The 24694-nt window shown below is 45.5% G+C and overlaps 1 long non-coding RNA gene across 2 annotated transcripts; it reads left to right on the forward strand.

The window, feature by feature from the left end:
• Nucleotides 1–999: 999 nt before the first annotated feature.
• LOC122203565 lies at nt 1000–11036 on the forward strand. 2 transcript variants are annotated; one of them, XR_006195243.1, is made up of 4 exons: nt 1000–1142; nt 1850–1918; nt 10180–10492; nt 10625–11036. It is a non-coding gene; the product is annotated as an uncharacterized LOC122203565 (long non-coding RNA). The 2 variants fall into 2 exon arrangements; XR_006195242.1 differs by lacking the exon at nt 10625–11036 and having other exon boundaries at nt 10180–10586.
• The last annotated feature ends 13658 nt before the right edge of the window (nt 11037–24694 follow it).

A 24694-nucleotide genomic window follows, 5' to 3' on the forward strand; every position in this document is an offset into this window, starting at 1 on the left:
GTATGATCTCTCTAATATGTGGAAGCTAAAACAAAAAAATAATGAACTCATAGATACAGAGAACAGATGCATGGATATCCAGAAGCAGAGGGGAAGGGAGGGCAGTGGGTGAAACGGGGGTGGGGGGGAGAATACTTGAGCTGAGTGTTCTTGCTCTTAAGTGAAACACACCGCAGTTTTAGGGCTGAAAAACCAGACTTCCCAAGTGTCCAGGAATAACACTCATCAGCAGTGTGATGGGGCCATGCATATTTATACAGAAAGTGAGAAAGGAAATGAGACAAAACAGAAACAGGTGGTAAATGAGGTAAAGCGTTAAGGAGCTCGCTGTACTTTCTTTTTCTGTAAGTTCCAGCACACCCCAGAAGGAGCCTGTGCCCACTGGGGCTGTCTGGCCACTAAGAGGAGAGGCTGTGGCCCTGATCTGCCACACCATTTGAGGTCCTTTGCAGGAGACAGCCAGCCCTCTGCTGGCGCAGATCAAGAAGAAGCTGACTTGACCATACAGGACATCAGGCTCAGGGAGGGACCAGGGGTGAGACCCTCTGGCCAGCGCTCAGTTCCATGCTGTCTTGCAGAGGCCTCCCTCCCCCAGGCACCTGTCCCCTCCCAAGCAGCACGATCAGGTTCCCACCTTGACCCATGAAGACTCAGCACCTTGGGCTCTAAACGTTGCACTTAATTAAGGACCAGGCTGTGGTTTCGCCTTGACAGGACAGCATTGACTGAAACAAGCTTCCAAGCACATGTGATGGGCTGTGCTCAGTTGGAAACGTTGATTAAGTGGGAACAGGGCAAGGGGTGTCACATCAGAATCTGAGCCTTATCTGCACCATCACCTCCTGCGTCTGCAGAAGCTGGGGTGGGGAGGCATGTGACAGTGGGGTCTGTCCCCTAACCCAGGGAGACAGGACCCCCTCTGACTTCATGTATTGCCATTGTGACCCCTGACCCCTCTCCCACCCATGGAGCAACACTGACCACTCCCAGCACCTGGTGTTTCCTCTTGCTGCAAGTTGGTCCCTGGCTGCCCGTGAGCAGAGGGTGGCCAGAGGAAGAAGAGCTGGCAAAGGAGGGCCACAGGGAACCCAGAGGGCACAGAGACAAAAGCCAATGTGTGGGTCTGGAGACAGACAGTTCTGGTGAGCCAGGAGGGAGGAGGGCCCGGGGCCCCAGGGCTGAGGGCAGGGCTCCCAAGGCCTGATCCAGCACATCCATCCTACCTCTGCCCTTGGGGGCATCGGTTCTGGGGGATATGACATACCATCGAGCACCCTACAACAGCTACAAGTCCCAGGAGGCCAGCAAACCCTGCCTCCAAGCCAGAGAAGGCCGAGGCGCAGCAGACAGAGCACTTGGGAAGGGTTCTGGGTTCAGCACTTGAACCTTGGAAAAGAGGAGGTTGGCGAAGCAGCATGTGGGCCTGGACTGAGGGGGTCAAGGACCTAAGGCTGTAACATGGCGAGACAGACCAGGGTGGTTCTGGGGTGGGTGGCATGAGCAGACCAAGGATTTAGGGGGAATAACTTGGTTGTGGCAGCAGCTCCCCCTATCCCTGGGAGGCAGGGTGATGCCAGATGGCTGAGGCTGAGGGGCCAGTTAGAGAGAGAGTGGGCTGTGGGGGGAGCTAGGGGACAATGAGCCTGGAAGGAGGGCAGGAAGGCAGGGCAGGGATGGATAGGGAGATGCAGAGTGAGGACCCAGCATGAAGCGACCCCAGCAGCTGGATCCACCCAAGTCCGTCCTGCTGTGGTTTCTACACACGCTGGCTGCGACCATAAATCAAAAAGCCGACTGCAGACTCAAGGGCGCTGTGGCTGAGACATTCATTCCTCCAATCTCCTGCCAGATGCCAGTCTGCCTAGCAGATTCCTGTGCCCATGCACACAGGCCACGGGGCTCCACAGGCAGGTAGCAGGTAGGAGCACTCTGCACAGGGCGTGGCTGTGATTCCAACACCCAGTCTCGGGGAGGGGAGCCTGAGAGGCAGGCTGGTCGAGGCGTGTGCGCTGGGATGCCAAGAGGCACCTTCCAGCCTCCCCAACAGGTTCCTGTGGCGGAAGACCAGCCACCTCCCCAGATGTGTGGAAACACACAGGGCTGTGTTGCAACCCATTTCTTTAGCAAGTATGACCCAAGAGGGAGTCTGGCCCAAATGGAGGGCAGAAGATAAATGGGTTCCTTGACGAGGATGTCCTTGTCACAGGGGGAGGAAGATACACTGCCTCCCCTCTTGTGCAAGGTGATGAGCCTCCGTGGGGCACCCATGTGCCATGCCATTGCTTAGGGCGCTGTAGGCCCCAAAGGGAAGCCGGGCTTCTTGAAGGGAACCTGAAAGAGGAGGAGAGGCAAGTTTTGCAGGAACATGGAGGCCACAGAGAGGAAGGGACAGAGAGAGCAGAGCTCTGAGGGGGCAACGGTGGGGTGGGGACAAGGAGAGAGGAGCAAGGACTGAGCACAAAGGAATACAAACCCATGGCCCTTGCCCCAGAGTGAAGCTGAAACACTTTAAAAATACAATGTGTGGGGGCGCCTGGGTGGCTCAGTAGGTTGGGCGACCGACTTCAGCTCAGGCCATGATCTCACGGTCTGTGGGTTCGAGCCCCACATTGGGCTCTGTGCTGACGGCTCAGAGCCTGGAGCCTGCTTCGGATTCTGTGTCCCCCTCTCTCTCTTCTCCTTCCCCTCTCGTGTTCTGTCTATCAAAAATAAATAAACATTAAAAAAATTAAAAACAAACAAACAAATACAACACAATGTCTGGGTGCTTCACAAGAGCTCCTGATGGGGTCTCTGAGGGTAGCCTCAGATTCTAATTTTCAAAAACTGCAGATACTAGTTTATTGCTAGGCTTGCAGTTAGGTGAACACCAGCCCCAGAGTCTGCATGCTTGAGATTTGTTCTGATCCGAATGACACATTGTTACCTGTTCTGCACTTAAAAAAACTTTTTTAATGAAACATTTTTTTGACATAATTATAGATTGGCATTCAGTTGTAAGAATACAGAGAGGCCCCCTTGCACACTTTCTCCAGTTCCTCCCAGTGGTAACATCTTGCAAAACTGCAGCACAACATCAAAGCCCAGATATTGACATTGGTGGTGTCAGGTCACCACAGGCTCCCTCCTGTGGCCCTTTTATACCCACACCTACCCTCCTCCCACCTCCTGACTCCTGGCAACCACTAATCTGCTCTCCATTCTGGTAATTTTGCCATTTCAACAATGTCATATAAATGGAAATGGAATTATCTAGTGTGTGACTTTTCAGGAGTGGATTTTTTTACTAGGCATAATTCTCTGGAGATTCATCTAGGTTGTTGTGCATATAAACAACTCAGTTCTTTTTTCTTCTCTCGGCCTTGTGCACTTTTCTGTGTCCACATTTGGTGTATGTTTTCTCAGATGTACATCCAAGTTTTCGGTTTTTGAGCATTTTATTTTATTTTTTTAATGTTTATTTTTGAGAGAGAGAGAGAGAGAGAGAGAGAGAGAGAGAGAGAGAATGGGGGAGAGGTAGAAAGAGAGGGAGACACAGAATGTGAAGCAGGCTCCGGGCTCTGAGATATCAGCACAGAGCCTGATGTGGGGCTTGAACCCACGAACTGTGAGATCATGACCTGAGCTGAAGTCTGGCGCTTAACTGACTTAGCAACCCAGGTGCCCCCTTCACTTTTTGAGCATTTTAAATGGCATTGTATTTGTTTTAAATTTCAGCACCTATGTATTTACTGCCAGCCTATAGAAAGATAATTAATTTGGGAAGGATGTGTATGCTGGGTGACCTCGCTAAATTCACTTATTAGTTCTCAGAGGGTTTTTTGGTAGATTCCTTAGGATTTTCCCTGAAGACAGTTATGTCATGTGCAAATAAGGGCACTTTTATTTATTTCTTTCCTATATTAGTGACTTTTATTTCCTTTTCTTGCCTTATTGCACTGGCTAGGACTTCTGGCACTAGATTGAATAAGATTGGTGAGGGCAGACATCCTTGCCTTATTCCTGACCTTGGAGGAAGAACATTTAGTCTTAATGTTACCTGTAGGTATTTTGTAGATGCTCTTTACCAAGCTGAGGAAGTTCCCCCTTTATTCTTACTTTTAGAATTTTTATCACTAATAAAAGTTAAATTTTTCCAAATGCTTTTTCTGATCATTTGATAGGATCATGTGAGTTTTCCTCTCTGCATGTCAATATGGTAGGATACTTTGATTACTTTTTGAATCCTGAACCAGCCTGGTATCCTGGTATCCTGGTATCCCAGGAATAAACCCCACTTGTGCCTTGGCCTCCTCTGGCTGCCTCCCCATTAGCAGACACCTGAGAGGTTCCCAGTCTCTTAGATAACTGGGACAATAGAGAATGACTTCCAGATCTAAGCTAAGAGTGTCTGCCAGGGCCTTGGGGATGGTCCACCCAAGGAGCTCAGTTCTGGGCTAGAACCAGGGCTCTGAGGACAGTAGTCTCCTGCAGGCTATACTGCCCCCTGGTGGCAGGGCCTGACTAGAAATGTGCAGGGGCCTTATTAGGGCCTAGGACCTCAGGGCTGTAGGCTGAGACCCCTGGAGCAGGTACTAGAGGTGGAGATGTATACAGGGGAAATGCATATACTTTCTAGAACCCTCCTCCAAGGTTTTGTGATGCATGAAGGAGCCCCACTTGTCTCAGAGATTCATTGTCCAGGTGGCAGGACTCCAGATGGCCCAGATCTCAGAACACAGGGAGTGAGACCCGAGAATGCCTTGCTGGGCATTCATTCCAGCTGGGACCCTGAGAGGGGCAGCTCGACATCCAGAGGCCAGACGCTTGGGTGTTTTTGAACACGTTCTGGAGGTCAGGACCCCTCTCAGAGAAGGGACCCTCCTTAGCAACCTGTCTCCATCCAACTGGGTCTGGTGATGCTAAGCCTGACGAAGCCCAAGTCCTCCCCAGGGCTCCTCCCTCCCAACACTGCCCAGAAGCCTCTTCAATTTCTGCGCCATCCTCCTTGTTCCTCCACCAACCTCCTCAGACCCTGCACAGGGCCTGAAGAAGGCCCAGTCTGGCCATAGCCCAGGATTGCTGAAATGAACCCCTCCCCTCCTCCAGATAACTGGGAGCTTAGGCATAAGTGAGTGTGAAGAGAAAACTCACATAAAAAGCAAATAGGGTTGTCTAATCATCATTGAAGAAAGTTTCCATTCACTGATTCCCCCCCCCCCCCGTGGTAAAATATACAAAAGATTTATAATTTTAGCCATTTTTAAGTGTCCAGTTCAGTGGCATTAAGTTCACTCACACTGTTGTGGAACCATCACCATTACCCATCTCCAGAACTCTTTTCATCTGGCAAAACTGAAACTCTGTCCCTTTTAAACAATGTCCTCTCCTCCTCCTTCTTCTGGCCCCTGGCCCCACCATCCCACTTTCTGTCTCTAGGAATTTGACTACCCCAGTAATTGAATCATACAGTATTGGTCATTCTGCGACTGGCTTATTTCACTTTAACACCATATCCTCAAAGTTCATCCACCTGGTAGCATGTTGGGACTTCCTCCGTTTTTAAGGCTGAATAATATTCCATTGTATGGATACATATTTTGCTTATCCATTCTTCTGTCAATGGTCATTTGGATCGTTTCTGCCTTTTGGCTATTGTGAATAATGTTGCTATGAACATGGGTGTACAAGTATCTGTTGGAGTCCTTGCTTTCAATTGCTTTGTACATATACCCGGAAGTAAGATTGCTGGATTAAATGGCAACTTTATGTTTATCTTTTTAAGGAACCACCATACTGTTTCCCACAGTGACTGCACTGTTTTACATTCCCTTTGGCAAAGTACAGGATCCCAATTTCTCGACATTATCAAAAACCCTCCTCCTCCTTCTTCCTCTTCCTCTTTTTCTCCTTCTTCTCCTCTGTCTCCTCCTCCTTCTCTTCCTTCTCCTCCTTCTTCCTCTTCCTCTTTTTCTCTTTCTTCTCTGTCTCCTCCTCCTTATTACTATAATTGCCACCCTAATGGTTGTGAAGTGGCCTCTTACTAATTTTTACAGACATATAAATTTAAACAATGTTGAGATACTTGGCCTATCCACAATAGAAACTTTTTTAAAATTAGAATACCCAAGGATGGACACTTCTCTCCCATGTGGGTGCAATCTTTTTGGAAAGTGGTTGGTAGCATGCCCAGGAGCCTCCAAAGGCTCGTGTCTTTGACCTTGTAATTTCCAGTTCAGAAAATCTAAGCCCAGAAAATGTGCCCACATGAACAAAGATACACATGTGCTTGATATTCTATGGAGTGTTATTCATGTGAGCAGAAAGATGGTCATACTAGTCAATAAAATTGGGATGACTGTCTAGCCATTTGGAAAAAAAATAAAGATTTCAGTCATATATCCCACAGAAAATTGAACTGTAGACTGAAGAGCTCTAGGGACATAGCAAAACCGTTAAACTAGTAGAAGAAATGACTGGAACTTCAGGTTTTAACATAGCCAGCTTTATCCTGGCTCCATCCTTAACCCCCACTAAAATGACAGCAAGAGACTGATTTGGGCCCCAGAGCGTGGGGCAGGGAGGGAACAAAGTAGCACCGAGAGCAAGTGGAGACCTCAGCCCTGGACATAGCGAGGGGGCACCAGGACTTGGAGGGAAGGCTGGGAAAGGTGGGGAGGCTGGGCACCTTTCTGGGAATCGGCTGGTCCTGCCAGACAGCAAGATGGGTTCCTCCCCTGGCAGAGGATAATGCGTTAAACAATGTCAGTGCTCGTGGAGGTATGAGGAGGCCTTACGGAGAACTAGTGTGTGTGTGTGTGTGTGTGTGTGTGTGTGTGTGTGTGTGTAAAGATCTGTATGAGAAATATACCAAAATATTATGTTATGTCTCTGTGCCTTAACATAATATTAAATTTTTACAGTTTTTTTTGTTTTTAAAAAAGTCAAAGTTCCCTGTAATCATTAACATTTATTACTGTTTTCAAAATATTATGTTTTTAATAATATTATATACTATTTTAATAATATTATATATTATTATGTTTTCAAAATATTATGTGTCGCTATTTCTTGCTTTAAAGCAAATATTATATTCTCTGACAACACTTTTTGACATTATCATTCTCAAATCAGAACAGAATTATGAATGTGTCTTTTTTTTTTTTTAGCCTAAACTATAATTGGATTGGATTTCCTGGCATCTCCACTGCCTAAAACAAAGACCCATTCCTTCATCTTGTTAAAGCAAGGACACTAGGAATAATTTGATCTGTTTGTCATCCTCTAAATTTAAATTTATTCAAATCTATTGTCAGAGTTCTGTTGTTTACTAAGTTCAGGGTGAAAAGAGAAGAAGGAAAAAACGTCCAGTCAAAAGAGAATTTCAGCATGCTTAGGTTAATGATGAATAAACTGTGTTATGTTTCAATCATCGTGTGCCTTTTAGGTTACAAAATACTCGTGTTCATGCCCAAAGATTGGCATAACAACTGTCTACAAAAATCTTTTGTGTCTGGGCTTAAGTAGGCTTATCAATTGCTGATATTTATAAATCAGTTAAGGGGATAAATCAAAGACCTAGAGATTTTCTTCTTTCTGGATAATGACCAAATGAATCACTAGTTGTGCATTGCTTCAGTTGGGGATTCTCTGTTCTGATAAAGTGAGTGATTATAATAGATGAATCTGGGTCACTTAGTCTCACTGTGGATGGGGGTTTCTTCTTGTTACTTACACTTACCTCGAGGATCCTGATGTACATGAAGGTCGGGAGTTGAGCCTGTGAAGAGACTTCATAAAAGACTTTCCCAGGAACCTGTGGCCAGTGCTGCCACAGAGCAGAGCCAGTGTCACCACCATGATCCTGAACCTGGAGCAGGGGTCCTAGGACCATATGGTCCGTGGGCAGAAGATGGCATGAAGAATGCTCTCACCCCTGCCATGGGCTTCTCTACATGTTTCTGTTTTTTATTTTCTTGACCACTTCCCCTTCTCTGTTGATTCAGGTAATACATCACTAATGAACACTCCTAGTCTTTAGTAATGATGTTCCCAGGACACTGGCCCTTGACAGGCACCAGGTATAGAATGAATTCTTCAAATGCTAACAAAGCTGAACAAACTATATTCAGATCAAAGGGTCATCTAAAAAAGATCCAAATCGGGTCGCCAGGGTGGCTCAGTTGGTTAAGCCTCTGACTTTGGCTCAGGTCATGATTTCACAGTTGGTGAGCCCTGCGTCGGGCTCTGTGCTGACAGCTCAGAGCCTGGAGCCTGCTTCAGATTCTGTGTTTCCCTCTCTCTCTGCCCCTCACCCACTTGCTCTCTCTCTCTCTCCCTCTAAAATAAATGAACATTAAAAAAAAAAACAAAAGTTTGAGAATATTGAGTAATAGCAAGGATGATGAGAAATGGTACTCAGATACATCACTGGTAAGAAGGTAATTAATACAGACATGTCAGAGGGCAATATGGTATTATTAATATGACCAAAATTAAAAAAAAATTTAACGTTTCTTCATTTTTGAGATGGAGAGAGACAGAGCATGAACGGGGGAGGGTCAGAGAGAGGGAGACACAGAATCGGAAGCAGGCTCCAGGCTCTGAGCTGTCAGCACAGAGCCCGACGTGGGGCTCGAACTCACGGACCGCAAGATCATGACCTGAGCCGAAGTCGGACGCTCAACCGACTGAGCCACCCAGGCGCCCCAAGACCAAAATTTTAAATATGCGTCCCTCAGGACCCAGCAATTCTGCTTCTTGACTTCCCCTACAGAAAGAAGACTCGTGTGTGTGTGTGTGTGTGTGTGTGTGTGTGAGAGAGAGAGAGAGAGAGAGGCAGTGTTGCTTATAAAAGCAAAATCTCTCTGGGTGCAATCTAAACGTTCATGCATAGAGGGAGGCAAATGAAACACAGTGTGTCCATAGCTTGGAACATCATGAAGCAATGAAAAGAATGTGCATCAGCAACATGTCTGGTCATGGAAAGATACTAAGACATATTATCAAGTAGAAAACTGGTAAGCCACAGGATGCCGTGTGTGGTGGGATGCCATTTTTATACAAAAAAAATCCAAAACTGTATTGTTATTAAATATGTAAGTATGGAAATTCAGAGAAAAAGGCCTAGAATGCCACGCACCAATCTGATGACGGCAGTCTCACGTTGCGAGGGGCATGGGGTGGTCAGAGTAATCCAAGTAACTGGAAAATGGTGTTGACATTACCTGAGGGAGAGCAAACATAGGAAAACACCCCAGGTTACAGCCTCACCCACAAGGGATGATGCATTCACAGTGCTTTATGATCAGAGTGAAAGTCAGAATCACCCCCGAGCTGTCCCAGCCCCTCCTGCCAAGCTCTGCTCCCCGGGGCTCCAAGGGTCAGGTCTGGGTGGGTCCTGCCTGTGCCCTGGTATAGCTCACCCCACTCCACTATTCTGACACACCTAGGCCAGCTCCTCCGCTAGAGTTCTGCCACCAACCAACATCACTTTCAAAATCAGATAAGATTTCTTTTTAAGAGAAGCCAGAAAAATGTGTCTGTTCCTTTGTCATTTGAGCTGTCCCTTCTTCTCTGGACAGTGAGTGCCAGCAGTCAGAGACCTTTATTCCTAAATAATAAAAGCCCAAGTCCAGGCTAGGGCCTCTGATCTGCCCCTACTCCCCAGGAGCTGGAGTGGGTTTCAGAATCCAAATATTCTGAGGGAATCCTCATGTATTTCTTGCTACCAAAGACTCCAGACAGAGCTTTGCCCCCACTGTATCAACAGGAAGCTCATTCATTCATTCAGCAAGAATTTCTGGTTGCCTGCTATGAGTCAGCTGCCTTGACCAGCTCTTTAATGCTTAATGCTTATCACATCAAATCTAAAACTGTCACAAAATGGCACAACAGTTGCCATGATCCCCATTCTAAAGAGGAAGAGACTGAGGGTCAGAGTGGTTAATTGGATTGCTAGAGGGTCCTGAGTCAGGACTTCATCCTCGGTGCTCCCCCTCCGGACGAGGAGCCAAAGCACTTTCTGCAAAGGTTACCACTTACCACACCCATGAGATGAATACATGCACCAGCAAAGGGCATGACCATTTTTACATTGTGTTGTGGCCGACAGCATCTAAGATGGCCCCATGATTCCCCTCCTGGAAGGCATGACTAGTGCGATCCCTCATCCTTGAGTAACTGCTTTCTAACCAACAGAATGCGGCAATGTCGAGGATGTCACTCTGGGATTAGATTACAAAAGACTCAGGACTCTCCCTTTCGCTAGCTTTGATGAAGCAAACTGATGTGTTGGGGAGGCTCATGTGCCAAAGAACTGAGGGTGGCCTCAGTCCAACAGTCCACAGGAACTATGTCCTGCCATCGACCACGTGAGTGAGCTTGGAAGGGGACCCCACCGGTGGAGCTTTCCGATGAGACCACAGCCCCAGCCAACACCTTGACTGCAGCTTCACAAGAGACCTCAAGCAGAGGACCTAGCTGATGCTCGAATTCCTGACCCACAGAAACTGTGAGATCACAAATCTGTGCTGTTTTGAGCTGCTAAGTGTGTGATAATTTGTTGTGCAGCAGTTGATAACTAATGCACCTCCAAAACTTCGTGATTGCTGATGTATTTCATTTTTGTCTTGCTTGTTCCCAGCTAGAGCATGCAGTTAACTGACGAGTGGGGGCATCGATGTCTGGCTGGGAGGGACAGGGCCACTGGCCCACGCACTTGCCCTGCCTGGATGTGCCATACAGTCTGGTCCTTTTTACTTTCTACCTCGCTTTCATAGATCTGGGGCAGGAGAAAGAAGAAGGAATAACAGTTGGGGAATGCCAATTTCCTCAGTTCTATCCACGTTTCAGTCTGAAATCGAAATGAACAAAAATAGACATCCCATTGAGTGACTTTGACTCTTCAGGGAGGAAGATTGGGGGTGGGACTGGGTTGATTTTAGACTACAGACATGCCAGCAGCTTCAGGATGTTCCCACGATACTGGCTGCATTTGTTAAAAATACCTTCAATTCCAAAAATTACAAAGACTGTAACTAATCCTGTTCATTAAAGCCAAGAAAAACACACCGAGTCAAACACAATGTATGGGTGAAAGAGAGGGATTTCCACTAAGAAGGGGAACGTGCAGCTGCCCTATAGGCCTGGCTGGTCCTACATGCCGTGTGCTCTGCCCCTGGACCCAGACGGCAGAGCCCAGCTCCTCCTGAGAAAGCAGGCCCAGCCCCCAGTCTTGGCCACCTCCAGGGGCTTCTCCGAGGCCCCATATCCTCCACCCCTCAGACTCCAGCCCACACAGGCTGTTTCTACACCCAGCAGAGTCCTTACCAGGCACCCGGAACACACCAGGCACAGGGATGGGCCCCTTGACCTAGAGAAGAAAGCAAGTCACTACTTTAGAGTGGTTGCTCCCCTGCCCCCACCCTCCCCACCAACATGGGGGAGCAGTCGAGGTGGCTGCAGGATCACAGGCAAAGGAAAACAGAATGTTCCAGGTGACAAGAGCAGACCAGACTGTGGACTTGGCATGACCTTCCACATGAGGTTGTCTCTGCAGCCCATGCAGCCCTAAGGTCAGGTCTGAGCACCGCCTAGCTGTGCCCTCCCTTCCGCTGCCCACAGCATCCTCTCCCGACGCTGCCAGGGCCTGCATGCTCAGGGCTCCCTCCCCCTCGGCTCCCCACCCAGCAAGCCTGGGGGGCACTGGCCAGCCACAGCTCCTGAAGGCTCATATCCTGCAGGAAAGGGACAAGGCCTTTCAGAGGGAGAATTTCCTCCTGGGCCTTCCTCATGCTAGCTACCCCCCACCTCAGGTCAGTTCTCCCTCTGATCTGCAGCAAAGAGTACGCCTGCCGGTGACCTGAAGTGACCGTGCCAGAGAGGCCCGGTGAGGCAGCAAACGGCTGTTGGCACGCACAGGGATGAGTGGGAACGGCCGGCACATCCACATTCTCAGAGGCGGCTCTCTGCAGACTCCATTGGCTCAGCAAGCCTTCTTCTCCCCGACGTGTGGGGACAGCATGCACGGTCTCACTCTGTGCCTGGGACCTACCTCAGCAACCCCACACTGTGAGCCAGTCTCTCTGAGCCTCATATTTACTTTTTTAAAAAGTTTTAATAGCCTCTTTTTTAGAGCAGTTTTAGGATCCCAGCAAAATTCAGCAGAGAGCACAGAGATTTCCCACACACACCCTGTCCCCACACACGTACAGCCTCCCCCACTATCAACATCTCCCACCGGAGTGCAACATTTGTCACAATTAATGAACATACAGTAACACATCACTGTCACCCAAAGTCCATAGTTAACGTTAGGGCTCACTCTTGGTATCGTACATCCCCTGCATCTTTATAATATACAGACTAGTTTCACTGCCCTAAAAATCCTCTGTACTCTCCCCGGCAACCACTGATCGTTGTATTGTCTCCACGGTTTTGCCTTTTCCAGAATGCCATATGCTTGGAATCATATAGTATATAGCTTTTTCAGATTGGCTCCTTTTACTTGGTAATATGCATTTAAGGTTCCTCTGTGTCTTTTCATGGCTTGCTAACCCATTCCTTTTTAGTGCCGAGAAATATTCCACTGTTTGGATGGACCATTCATTTCCTGCAGGACTTCTTGGTGGCCTCCAAGTTCTGGCAATTGTGAATAAAGCTGCTATACACATCCACGTGCAGGTTTTTGTGTAGACATACATTTTCAACTCCTTGGAGTAAATACCAGGGAGCGTGGTTGCTGGGTCATGGGTTAAGAGTATGTTTAGTTTTGTAAGATACCACCAAGCCGTCTTCCAAAGTGACTGTAGTGTTTTGCATTCCCACCAGCAGTGGATGAGAGTTCCTGTTGCTCCACACACACTTACTTTTTAAAGCAGCATTTATTCTTTTTTTTTTTTTTAGTATAAAATGTCTTCTTTATAGAAAATCTGAAACCCAAAAGGAAAACATAAAGAAAAAAATGAAAGTCACTAGCGATTCCCTGACCCTTCCCTTACTCAACAAACAAATGAGCATCTGCCACGAGGACCCCGTTCCAGGACCAGGCTACTCAGTGACCTGCCCGACCTGTCTTCACGTAAGGGAGGAAGGGAGGCCGACTGTTCAAATACCAGTAAGTCCTTACTCAGGAAGCCTCAGATGGTGAGGCGGCAGGAGGAAAGCAGGGAAGTGCCGAACAGAGGACCAGCCAACTACCCGCTCTGCATGGCACAGAATGCATTTTACCTAATTGCACGTTTCCCTGCTCCTGGCTTGTGCCGATTGATCCCAGCCCACTCAGCCGCTGGCTTCCCACCGGGCTGCATCGTGACTTTATACGGTGGCACAGCAGTCCCCGGAATTCAGCCAGCCCCCTTCTGAGAAGTGTAGGCTGCCAGTTTTTAAGATTTGGCCACGGGTAGATAATCCAACAGTGAGTCCCTTGTTCACAACAGGGCTATCAGCTCAGGCTAGTGCCCTGGCCACTGGACAAAAAGCTGAGGCATTTTGGAGTTTGATCTTATTTTTACGTTCATCTCAATAATCTATAGGGCTTCAAAACAATTCTTACAACAAAAACCTATAGGGCTTCTAAATCCCATTATTCGATTTCATTTCTAAAGCGACGGGATCATAACATCCTGTATTTTTGTTCAAAGAGAACAAAATTGGGGCACCTGCTGGCTTGGTTGGTGGAGCACGTGACTGATGATCTCAGTGTGGTGAGTTTGAACCCCACATTGGGTGTGGAGATTACTTAAAAATAAAATTTTTAGGGGCACCTGGGTGGCTCAGTGAGTTAAACACTCAACTTCAGCTTAGGTCATGATCTCACAGTTCATGGGTTTGAGCCTCCGCAGGCTCTGCGCTGACAATGCAGCCAAAGCCTGCTTGGGATTCTCTCTTTCTCTCTCTGCCCCTCCCCCGCTTGTGCTATTTCTCTCTCTCTCAAAAATAAATAAATAAAAACATTTTTAAAATAAATAAAATAAAATCTTAAAAAAACAACAAGGAGAGCAAAATCATTTAGAAGTAATGAGTTAAGTGGGAAAAACACCTTTGAATGTGCACTTGCATGCAGGTACTTTTTCAATGGAAAGTCTTCGTATTTAGATAGATATAAATTGAGGTATAGATATAGATATTTATTAATAAAACGTTAATACCTTTCAAATCTAGCTGATGAGTATGTGGGGTTCCATTTAACATTTTCTTAGATGGATATATTAGATATAACACAGATATAGGTATAGGAGAATCCATTTAATATTTTTTCACATAGATACAGGTATTAGATAGATATCTATAGATTAGATATCTATATCTATGTACCTATATGGATATATATATTAGCTACATAGGTTAGAGATATATGGATATATCTTTATCTGTCTATCTATCTATGAGAAAACATACACTCGTCGGCTAGATTTTAAAAGTATTAACATTTTGTCATATCTGCTTTATCTCTTTTTTTTCCTTTGCACAAGTATTTTCCAGCACAGCCCAGACACATTTTATCCTTAAATATTCTAGGAGACATTAAAATATAAAAATTTTAAAATATTACCCCAATCCAGCGATCACATCTGACAGTATAACAAACAACAGAACACAATTCCTTTCAATCATCTGACCTGAGCTGGCATTAGCTTTTCCCTGAGGGTTCCAGAGACACCCCTCCGCAAACATTTCGAATCTCGCTCTGGGACCAGGCCCACCTCCCAGCCCCCCAGCAGGCAGTGTGGGCAGCAGTGGCAGACAGATACTGCCCCCGTGTGGCTCCTTCCAGCCCCGGAGAAAGGCCTCTGCATGGGGGGGACCTTCACCCCACCAGGCACAAATACGCTCCAGCAAACCTATTCATAACCAGAAAGACATTTATTTTACTTTGGAAGGGTTTAGAAAGAAACACAAAGCATTTCAACCAAACTGCTTTTTACGTTACTGATTTTTTATTTATAAGGAAAATAGTCCAGATCTATTATTAGGACCCTCACTCTGCAAGGCACACTTAAAACAGGGGCTCCCTGATGAACAGACTTGCCTCACTTCTCCAGCTGCACCGTCACAAGACACCCACGATCCTTCTAGGCAGCAGGATCAAGACCATCTCCCTCTTTCACTTTTTGATTTGGATTTCTGGTGTGTGTGTGTGTGTGTGTGTGTGTGTGTGTTTAATGTCACGTAATTCATACACCACCACCCTTTTAAAGTGTATGATTTAGTGATTGTTACTATATTTTAAAATCTGTGCAACATCGTGAACTATCTGGTTCCAGAATCTTTTCATTAAATCCCCCAAAAGCTCCATACCCCATCAGCAGTCACTCCCCATTACCCTCCTCCCCCTACTATCTCCCCCCACAACCACGAATCTACTTTATGTCTCTATAGCTTTTCTTATTCTGGACATTCAATAAATGGAGTCATACAATATGTGGCCTTTTGTGTCTGACTTCTTCCACTTTGCCTAACGTTTTCAAGGTTCATCCATTTATAGCATGAATCAGAACTTTAATTCATTTTTATAGCAGAATAATATTCCATTGCATATATATACAACATTTTGTTTATCCACACTTCAGTGGATTGGCATCTGGGTCATGTCCACCTTTTGTCTCTTATAAACAATGCTGTTAGGAACAGCTGTGTACAAGTTTTTGCATGGGCATATGATTTCAGTTCTCTTGGGTATATCTATAGGTGTCGAATTGCTGAGTTTTATAGTGACTCTGTGTTTGACTTCTTGAGTAACTGCCAGACCTGTTTTCCATAGCAGTGGAAATGTTCTCATTAGCAATGTATGAAGGTTCTCATTTCCCCATGTCCTTGTTATGGTATATCTTTTTGATTATAGCGACCCTAGTGCGTGTAAAGTAATATCTCATTGTGGCTTTGATTTGCATTTCCCTGATGGCTAATGATGTTAAGTATCTTTTTATATATTTAGTGTCCATTTTTATACCTCTTTGGAGAAATATTTATTCAAGTCCTTTGCCTATTTTTAAACTGGATTATTTAGCTTTTTATTGTTGGATTGTAAAAGTTCTTTACATGTTTTGGATACCAGTCCCTCATCAGATACACAATTTGCAAGTATGTTCTCCCATCTTGTGGGTTGTCTTTTCACTTTCTTGATGGTGTCCTTTGAAATACAAAAGTATTTCGATTCTGATGATGTCCAATTTATCTATTTTCTTCTTTGGTTACTTGAACTTTTGGTGTCATTTATCTAAACCGTTGCCAAATTCAAGGTCATGAAGATTTATACTTATGTTTTCTTTGAACAGTTCTATAGTTTTAGTTCTTATCCTAGTTCTAAGTTCTTTCTTTAGATCTTACCAGTCCTGATCAATTTTGAGTTAATTTTTGTATAGGGTGTGAGATGGGGATCCAACTTCATTCTTTTACATGTGGATATATCCAGTTCTTCCAGCATGATTTGTTGAAAAGACTTCTTTTCCCCCATTGAATTATCTGGCATCCTCATCAAAAATCTGATTAGCCATAAATGTGAGGGTTTATTTGTGAACTCTTGATTCTATCCCATTGATCTATATGTCTATCTTTACACCAGTAACTCAGAGTCTTGATTATTGTAGCTCTGAAATAAATTTTGACATCAGAAAGTATGAATCCTCCAACTTTGTTCTTCTATTTCAAGATTTTTGGTTATTCTGGGCCCCTTTAATTTCCATATGAATTTTAAAATCAGCTTGTCAATTTCCCCAACAAGGTCAAATTGCATCGGATCTGTAAAACAGTCTGGGGGTATTGCCATTGTTACAATATTACATCTTCTAATCCACAAATACAAGGTGTCTTCCCATTTACTTATGTCTTCTTTAATCTCTTCAACAATGTTTTGTACAAGAGCACTTCTTTGCAAGTGCGAAGAGCTAGTATGAGTGTGAGAGCACTTCTTTGGTTAAATGTATTCCAAGTATTTTATTATTTTCATGCTATCGTACATGGAACTGTTTGCTTACTTTCATTTTCAGATTGCTCATTGCTAGCGTGTAGACACAGAATTGATTTTTGTATATTGATCTTGTATCCTGCAACCTTGCTGAACTTATTTATTAGCTCTAATCACTTTTTAAAATTCTTTAGGATTTTCTATATATGAGATATGTTATTTGCAAATAGCTTCATTTTTTCTTTTCTAATCTGTCTGTTTTTTATTTGATTCTTTTCTTTTTTAAAAAAGATTTTATTTTTGTGCTCGCTTTGGCAGCACATATACTAAAAAAGATTTTATTTTTAAGTAATCTCTACACCCAGTGTGGGACTCCAACTTATAACCCCAAGATCAAGAGTTGCATGCTCCACTGACTGAGCCAGCCAGGTGCCCTGGCTGAATTGCCCAGACTAGAAGCTTGAGTACAATTTTGGGTAGAGTGGCAACAGGGAATATCCTTGTCTCGTCTTATTCTTACATCTCATGATGTAAGCTGTGAGGTTTTTTGGTAGATACCCTTTATCAGGTTGAGGAAGTTCCCTTATATTTCTGGTTTGTTTGTTTGTTTGTTTGTTTGTTTGTTTGTTTTTAATACAAAGCTTGCTAGATTCTGTCAAGTGCTTTTTTTCTGTACCTGTTGTGATGGTCAGGCATTTTTTGTTCCTTTAGTCCATTATATGGTTATTGCATTGGTTGATTATTGAACCAACATTTGTGATACAAATGTTACTTGGCCATGGTATATAATTCTTTTTTAGATGCTGCTGGATTTGATTCACTAGTTTTTGTTGAAGATTTTGATATCTATATTCTTAGGGGATATAGGTTTGTAGTTTTGTTTTTTTGTGATGCTTTTGTCTGATTTTACAATCAGGGTAGTTCTGGCCTCATAGCATAAGTTGGGAGGTGTTCCCGCTTCTTCAGTTTTTTGGGAGAGTTTGTTGTGTTCATGAATTTCACTATCTGGCCCTGGGCTTTTCATATGGAAAGTTTTTTATTACTAATTCAATCTCTTTACTTGTAAGTCTATTCGAAATTTCTATTTCTTCTTGAGTTAGTTTCAGTAGTTTCTATCTTTCTAGAAATGTGTCTACTTCATCTAGGTTATCTAATGTGTTGGCATATATATTCCTTTCTTATTGCACTAAAATAAATGATCACAGATTTGCTGGCTTAAAATTTAATATTATTGAGCTCCTGAGGTTAGATATCTGAAATGAATTTCGCTGAGCTAAAATTAAGATGCCTGCAAGGCTACTTGTCGTCGTCTTCTTCTTCTTCTTCTTCTTCTTCTTCTTCTTTTTTAAGTTAATTTATTTATTTTGAGAAAGAGAGGGAGAGAGAGAATCCCAAGCAGGCTCCACAATGTCAGTGCAGAGCCTGACTTGGGGCTCAAACTCATGTACTGTGAGATCATGACCTGAGCCAAAATCAAGAGTCAGACACTTAACTGAACACTCACCTGACCAAGCCACCCAGGTGCCGCTACATACCTTCTGAAGTCTCCAGGGCACAATGTGTTCCTTTGTCTTTTCCAGCTTCCAAAGTTCACCATATTCTTTCAAGCCAGCAGTGTAGTATCTTCAAATCTCTGACTCTAACCCTCCTGCCCCCTTTCTTTTATAAGGACCTACATGATTGCATTGGCCCACTCAGATCACCCAAATTAATATCCCCCATATCAAGACCCTTGATTTAATCATATCTTCAAAGTTTCATTTGCCATGTAAGGCAACATATTTATGGGTCCCAGGGGTTAAGACATTGATATTTTAGGAGGAGCATTATTCTTGCCACCATGGCATTCAATTGTTAGTAGTATTCCTTCCTAGTCTTGTTTAATTTCTGTAACATTGGCAATAATGTCCTCTCTTTCATTCCTGATTTTAGTAATTTATGTCTTCCCTTCTTTTTTGGTCAGTGTAGCAAAAGATGATCAACATTGTTGATCTCTTAAAAAAAATCAACCTTTGATTTTGTTGATTTCTCTATTGTTTTCCTATTCTTTTTAATGTGTTTTCATTCCAGTCTTCATTATGTTCTTCCTTTGGCTTGCATTAGGTTTAGTTTGCCCTTTCTTTTCCAGTTTCTTAAGGTGGAAATTTTAGGTTATTGATTTGAAAATTTTCTTTTTTCCTAATATAGGTGCTTAGAGCTTTAAATTTCTTTCTGAGTACTGTGTTAGCTGCATCATGTAAGTTTGTTGTATTTTTTTATTTTCATATATCACAAAGCATTTTCCAATTTCCTTTATGATTTCTTCTTTGATACAGTGTTTATTTAGCTCAATGTTGTTTAATTTCCACATACTTGTGCATTTCCCAAATTTCCTTCTGATTATTGATTTCTAACTTTATTCCATTGTGGTTGGAGAAGATGATTTGTATGATTTCTATCTTTTAAAATTATTGAAACCTGTTTTATGGCCTCATAGAGGATCTATCCTGAAGAATGTTCCATGTGAACTTGAGAAGAATGTAATCACCTCTTTAAAGGTCACATCTCCTGGGATGCCTAGGTGGTTCAGTTGATTAAGCGTCCAACTCTCGGTTTTGGCTCAGGTCATGATCTCACAGTTTCGTGTGTTTGAGCCCTGCATTGGGCTCCGCGCTGACAGCACAGAGTCTGCTTGGGATTCTCTCTCTCCCTCTCTCTTTGCCCCTCCCCCACTCCTACTGTCTCTCAAAATAAACAAACTTAAAAAAATGTTTTAATCTTAAAAAGTAAATAAATAAAGGTCCCATCTGTAAACAAAGTCACATTCAAAGGTACTGGGGGTTAGGATGTACGAATGTTCAGACCACACAACTCAGCCTATAACAATGCGCAATTCATCTCATATGTCCACGGCACCTGGCACATGTACAAACTCACACATATACCGAAACAAATTGTAAGGTAATGATCACAGTGTTATTATGCACGGAATCACTCAGCAGCCACAGCCTTTACTGGAGAACATGTTCTGAGACACTGCATGACCTGCTTCCATTTCACCACTAGAGGGAAGTAAGTGCCCACGAACTCAGAGCCCGGGACCCTCCCTGGGGAGGTGGCATTCTGAACCGCGCCTTCATCACCAGGATGTTCTGAGTTTTCCTCTTTTCTCTGTGCCCTGCTGACCCAACATCATTAGTATGGGCCCCTGCTGTCATCAGTGAGGGGAGAAAACCATCTGTCCCCAGGCTTCTTCTGTGTAGGATCACCTTCCGTACACACGCCTTGAAGGACAGTCACCACCATGTCCTAGAGATGGATTGCAGGTACCTGAGACTCAGGACAGATTCTAGATGGATTTAGAGAAGCCAGCGAGTTCACTGAATTCCAAGTGGTGGTATTACTGGCTAGTAATCTCCTGCAATAAGACAGGGAAAGGGGCTTCTCTGTCACTTCTCTTGAACCTCCTGTGCCAATTTTCTGGTACTCCCAGGCACTCTTTCTCTCTAACCAATGCCTCCTCGATGCCACCTTCCTCTCAATAACTGTACTGTCCAAATTGTTGAGCCCTTAGCTCAGCTTTCTGCAATGCACTTGAAGGTGGCCATTGCCCAGTGATGACCTGGGGGTTGGGTGGCATTGCATCTAATCCCTGTTCCTGTAAGAGGCCACTTTCCATTCCGGGCTGTCAGGGAGGCACACGCTTCTCTTAAGAGAGTATCTGGCTGAGTTTTACTCTCAGTTTTTACCCTGTGATTTAAGGTCTCCATGGCACTTCAATCTGCCTGGTGAGCTGGGGGGACCACTGGCTGCTAATGGAGTACTGGCCCAAGTGAGCACACAGGTTACCTCATTGGTGTCCCAGGTGACCAAGTGTGTGGGAGCATGAGGAAAACTAAATGGACCCTTGGAGCTAAAATGACTTGGGGTTACTGCCAAACCTCTTCCAAGTGTAACAAAAAAATCTAAAATGTTAACATTTATAAAAGCAGGAACTTTTCAAACCTCTGAAAGCACTCCTCCTTGCACTTTTGTTCACAGCAACAATGTTCACAACAGCCAAAAGGTAGACCAAAAGGTCCACCGACAGAAGAATGGACAGACACAATGTAGTATATCCATACATTGGAATGGTGTTCAGCCTTAAAGAGGAAGGAAATTGTGACACCTGCTACAACATGGATGAAGCTTGAAGACATTATGCTCAGTGAAACAAGCCAGATAGAAAAGGACAAACACTGTATGATTCCATTTATATGAGGTCTCCTAGAGTCATCAAATTCATAGAGACAAAAAGTGGAAGGTAGCTGCCAGGGGCTGCTGGAGGGAGAGGAGAATGGGGAGTTAGTGCTTCATGGGGACAGAGTTTCAGTTTTGCAAGATGAAAGAGTTCTGCAGATGGATGGTGGAGGTGGTTGCTCAATGTGAATTTACTTAATGCTACTGAACTGTACACTTAAAAATGGTTAAAATGAAGAGTTTTATGTCATTTTTTTTTTTACCATAGTCTGAAAACAACCACACACAGAAAGTACTCTCTTAAGACGGTGTTCCATCAAGAAGGGACCATGAGACCTAGGAGCTGGCTTTGTCCTTCCCAGCTTGGAAAGGTACTCTACAGGCTTGGGGGGAGGCAGCGAACAGAGGCAGAGGTTCCAAGTCATATGCACACTGTGGAAGGAGCATCACACCCACAGCACGAGAGATAGAGTCTTCTCAACTCCAGGCCACAGAGGAGGACTGAAGGCTGGTCTGGAGCACATCTAGGGGGCCCTATGATCCTCCCAAGAGCCTGGGTTGAGAGGTCAGCTGTGTGCACACTCTCGCAGTGACATTCAGTAGGATGGCAAACCCCAGGGGAGTGAGGGAGGGTGTCTTACATGCCAGGAGAGACAGTGTTCCCGGGTGGAGAGCCCCCTCTTTCTATATTCCTCACTTGGGCGATGGGTCCAAGGAGAGGTGGCCAGAATGGGAGCAGGCATGATGTTTCATCCGTATCGAGTTTGTCTGCAAGGGCGATCTGCCAGGCACAGGAGCAGGAGTCACCCCTCAGCCCAGGGAACCTCCGGTGACTGCTCAGGACCCCCAGTGGCTGCACAGAGCTTCCCTCTGAGAGTCTCAGCCCTGGCCCTGCTGCCAAGAGGAGAGTGGGGTTCAAGAGATAGGTGAGCGAGGAAGACAGGCGGCCCCTTCTGTGGCCAGTTCTCCTGGACAGTCCCAGAGGGTCATGGCCAGATCCTAGTGTGTTTCCACCCCAAGAGGGTCTCAGAGGCCACATGTACTTCTACATGCACTGTATCTTTCTTTAGAAGGAAAATAGAAGTGGATGCCAGACCAAAGCCATCCCTTCTGGACCCTGTTCTGCTGCTCTGTGGTGTCACCTGGCCTGGAGAAAACAGGGAAAGTGGCCATGCCCTAATTGGGAGGTGCTTCCGCCAAAGCCCAGGCTGGTGGGTGTGACATTCAGGCTCTCAGATGCTCGTTCGGGGTGCAGGAGGCTGTGTGTCATGGGCTCATAAACACTGCCTGCAGTCCCCCCTCACATACCTGGGAGTCCTTGGGTGCTGGGAGCCTGCTGCCACGCACCTGTGTGGCCAGCGTGCCAGGCCCAGCTCTTGGGGTGGGCCTAGGCAGCCCGCTGGGCACCTGCTGCCACCTCCACACGCTGCTGTCTTGTGTGGCCTCAGGTGGTCGACCTGTTGTCTCTGATTCACAAGTGAGGTGCTGTCTGGTGTTCCTAGGCACAAGGAAGGCTGGGAAGAGCTTTATGTAGAAAATATGTGTTAGATGAAACTTGTCCAAGCCTAAGTCAGCCCTGCTGGCTGTGAGTTAAATGTTAAAGAATCAACAATATAGGGGTGCCTGGGTGGCTCAGTCGGTTAAGCTCAGGTCATGATCTCACAGTTCGTGGGTTCGAGCCCCGCGTCGGACTCTGTGCTGACAGCTCAGAGCCTGGAGCCTGTTTCAGATTCTGTGTCTCCCTCTCTCTCTGCCCCTCCCCCACTTGTGCACATGCAGTTTCTCTCTCTCTCTCAAATATAAATAAACATTAAAAAAGAATCAACAGTATACATTCAATACAGTGTCTTTACCACAAATATACATATGTTATGTATTGATTGATGAATGGATGTCACGGCCAGCGGCTCGCGAGAGGCCCTACTTTCCCTGGGAACAGCAGTTCAGTATTTGCAGGTTAAAGGTTTGGGTAAGACAGTTCCAAACAAGGTTGGATTCCTGGAGTGCTGCGTCCTTATTCCCCGGAGCACGGCACTCTCCCCGGCCTTCCCGGACCCCTGAACCCCCAAGAGCCCCGAGTGACAGAATTGACACTGCAGAGGGTCTGTGCCCCAGCACACCAGCCAGGGAGGATGTGACGTCTTTCTTCTCCCAAGATTAAAAGACAATGCCATTTTAACAAAAGCAGAGCATTGCTGACACTCACAACTACCACAAACAAAAACATTTTCATGTGATAAATGCTCCTTCTAGATGACAGCAGATGAGCAGGGTTGGTCCCTGCTTCCTTGAGTTACCTGGACAGCTCCATCTGGGAGCTACTGGGGCAGAAAGGGGACCCCACACCTCCTGCCTCCTATCCCCTCTCCTCGCCTAAACTTCCCCACTGTTGAACTTCTTCGCCCCAATTCCCACACATTTAACTGTCCTCTTGCACATGAAAGCATTTCAGTTCCATGGATGATGCTCTTGGTTCCCTACCCCTGTCTTGGCATTCAAAGGCAGTACCACAAGGCCAGAATGCTGTCATTTCTGCCTGTGGTTGCATGTTTCTGTACAATAAATAAATGCTTTCTCATGACCAGAGGCACAGGGCAGCCCAAGTGTTCACACGCAGCAGGCCACACCTCACTAAACCCCACCACCAAGGAGCCCACAGGTGTAAAGACAGGCTTTTGATCCACGGTGGATGCCTGCTCACCCGCCACCAGGCTGGGGAATGTGGAGCGGACAATCCAGAGACACTGCCGTCCTGCCAACACCCGAACTGGTTTCAGGGCTGCTCAAGGCCGTTTGCAACATGAGAGGGTGGTGACGGGGCCACACACCATCACCCTCCGGGACTCTGGGCAGAGGCGGGTGGTCAGCTCAGTGGCGGGAACAAGTACATGAAACAAGAATGGCATTGAACTTGACACAGATCTCGGTGATAAAAAGGCAGCTGGAACAATGGGGGGAAAGCCAGAACCAGGGGGTGCAAGAATAATCTATGAGGGCTCCTAACCCAGTGCTTTCCTGAAGGGAAAAAAGAAAAGCAATAAAAACAAACTGTAGTTCATGATGGCAACAATGAAACAATCTCGCTTCTCTTACCCCTCCATTTTATTGGCCTCCAGAGGTTCTGTGTTTCTACAGATTAGCCTTCCCTTGGGAAATGAGAAAAACAAGAAGAAACGGCAAATACCAGTTCTCCTCTCATGAAGTCATTCTTTTGAGCCGGTTTGCTCAGGAATTCTACGTGGCACAGCTTGTGAAACCGTGTCCCAGGCCCTCTCAACTCAAGTGGGGGAAAAGGCTTAAAAAATATCTTTGAATTCCAGCAAGACAAAACAGGAATGGCCCCAAGCCGTGCTTCCTTCTGAAAGTATTGCACGAGCTCCTGGGGCTCAGCCTGAAAGAATGGGACCCAGAGCTCTTGGCGCGCCCCCAATGGGCCCGCCACTCGGCGGCAGCAGCCGCATCTCACAACAGCGGAGGGTCCAGCTGGGCCAGCGGGACAAATGCTGATTTTTACTCCTGATTAGTAATTGTGCAGAGAGATGTTTTCAGCTGAAATAATATACAAGTGTTTCCCCAGAGAAAATATACACG

This window comes from Panthera leo, chromosome D3 (assembly GCF_018350215.1).
Source record: "Panthera leo isolate Ple1 chromosome D3, P.leo_Ple1_pat1.1, whole genome shotgun sequence".
NCBI lineage: Eukaryota > Metazoa > Chordata > Mammalia > Carnivora > Felidae > Panthera > Panthera leo.